At 51.7% G+C, this 2,411-nt stretch overlaps 1 long non-coding RNA gene across 1 annotated transcript; it reads left to right on the top strand.

Moving 5' to 3' along the window:
• Window positions 1–206: 206 nt before the first annotated feature.
• On the top strand, window positions 207–2,160 carry LOC121135525. The gene is made up of 2 exons (XR_005872636.1): window positions 207–729; window positions 813–2,160. It is a non-coding gene; the product is annotated as an uncharacterized LOC121135525 (long non-coding RNA).
• The last annotated feature ends 251 nt before the right edge of the window (window positions 2,161–2,411 follow it).

Below are 2,411 nucleotides of genomic sequence, written 5' to 3'. Positions count from 1 at the left end.
CCGCCTCAGCCAGAGTCTCACAGCACAGGTCTTGTCCGCTAGGCTCATGGCGCCTTCAGATTCCTGCCCATCTGGGAACTGGGACCCCTCCTCCTTCCCTTCCAGACCTCAGTTTCCTATTTCTGAAACCCACCGCCACTTATTTTGTTTTTGACACCCTCCTGTCAGCCCTGTTATCAACCAGAGGGGAGGGATGAACTCTTGAAAAGAGGGGGCATTCAAACAAAGGATGGATGGCTCTACTTAAACAACAGCCTCATCCTCAGGACCAAGCACTGTCTATCATTTCAGACCTCCAGACCTCACATTGGCAGGTGGATTTCTACTTAAACAACAGCCTCATCCTCAGGACCAAGCACTGTCTATCATTTCAGACCTCCAGACCTCACATTGGCAGGTGGATTTCTACTTAAACAACAGCCTCATCCTCAGGACCAAGCACTGTCTATCATTTCAGACCTCCAGACCTCACATTGGCAGGTGGATTTCTACTTAAACAACAGCCTCATCCTCAGGACCAAGCACTGCCTATCATTTCAGACCTCCAGACCTCACATCGGCAGGTGGATTTCTACTTAAACAACAGCCTCATCCTCAGGACCAAGCACTGTCTATCATTTCAGACCTCCAGACCTCACATTGGCAGGTGGATTTCTACTTAAACAACAGCCTCATCCTCAGGACCAAGCACTGTCTATCATTTCAGACCACCAGACCTCACATTGGCAGGTGGATTTCTACTTAAACAACAGCCTCATCCTCAGGACCAAGCACTGTCTATCATTTCAGACCACCAGACCTCACATTGGCAGGTGGATTTCACTCACATGCCCACTCATAAAGAACTCCGTTACCTCCTGGCCCTTGATGACACTTGCTCCCACCTCCAGGGAGACAGCAGATGTGGAGGCCCAGGTACTCCTGGACCACATCATCTTTCCAACGGACAATGAGCCAGCCTTCACTTTCAGGGTCATAGAGTTTGTTTCAGAAGCTCTCAACTTTTCCTGGAAGCTCCACATCTACCATCCACAATCCTCGGGAAAGGTAGAGACGGCTAATGGACTCATCAAACAACAGCTAATCAAGCTCTCCACTGGACCACGTTATCTTGGCCATCCCTTGTCCCCACTGCCCTTACCTGCCTCCGGGTCACCCCACGTTCTCCCACAGGCCTAAGCCCTTTTGAGCTCCTTTATGGAAGGCCCTTCCTCCTTAATCACCAGCTCCCAGCCCAGACTCCTCCATTGGCTGGGCACCTTCCCTGCCTCTTCCTTCTGAGGTCCCTTCTCTGCTCACATGCTGATGGTTATCTCCCTGCCTCTACACCAATGGGCCAAACTGCCCCTGAGCCTGCCCTGCTCTCCCCAGGGGACAGAGTTCTCCTCAAACAGCTTGCTCCTAAGTCTCTCCAGCCCTGGTGGACAGGACCCTACGCTGTGATCCAAGCCACCCCTTCGGCTGCCGAGCTCCTAGGACATCCATGCTGGTACCTGGTACCTCCTCTCCAGGCTTAAATGGACACTTGGTCTGTCCAGCAGCTGGGACCCCCACCCTCTGGTTTTCCAAGATGCCACAATAAAGGGCCCATTTGCTCTTTTTCCTGACACATTCACCTTCGTCAGTACAATTAGGGCCGATGACAACAATCTATTTTTTTTTCTCCTAGCAACCTGTCTTGTCCACCTCAAGGAACAGGTGCCTGAGGTTTCCAGGATGGCAGCTAACCAGATGCTTCTTCACCCACGCCTTCCACTGAGCGTGAACCCACCAACTCCGGACTCTCCCGCTCCCCCACACCTTCCCTTGTCAGCAGGAAGAAACCAGACACGACCAGTGTGCATATACCCAAAGAGTCTGGGATGCTATGGTAAAACCTTTGCCCCAGCCCCCGGCATCCAGATACCCAAAGAGTCTGGGATGTTAAGGTAGAGGGTCCACCCAAACCCCCTCCCCCATCCCCCTTCAAACCCTGCTGAGGCTCAGAAAGCTCGACAAATGATGCCCCCCCAGATGCTCAAGACCACTCCCATAGGGTATTTAAACTGCCCTCCAGAAAACAGACATGTGGTTTTCCGGTCCCCCTTTCCCGTCTCCTCTCTGGGGGGACTGGAAGGCCATCTGGGAGTGTTGTGTCCATTAAACATGGGCTTTTTCTAATTTGGTTTGATTTGGTCTGATTTGGATTGCATCAGTGGAGAGACTTATGAGGGTGCATAAACTTTTCACTACCTAGTCCCTCGGCTGCTTTTAATTAGTGGATTTTGATGACCTGATGAGTTTCATTAGGATTGCTTACGGGGTCTTAGTTGAGAGATTGTTTACAGGATCGTAAGTTCCAGTGAAGAGAATCACTCCCTTTGCCAGGGACCATCACTGCCTCAGGGAGGCTTGGGGACCCCCCCCAACCC

The sequence above is a fragment of the Mesocricetus auratus genome, unplaced genomic scaffold, assembly GCF_017639785.1.
Source record: "Mesocricetus auratus isolate SY011 unplaced genomic scaffold, BCM_Maur_2.0 Super-Scaffold_100038, whole genome shotgun sequence".
NCBI lineage: Eukaryota > Metazoa > Chordata > Mammalia > Rodentia > Cricetidae > Mesocricetus > Mesocricetus auratus.
This window is presented reverse-complemented; position numbering and strand designations above follow the sequence as displayed.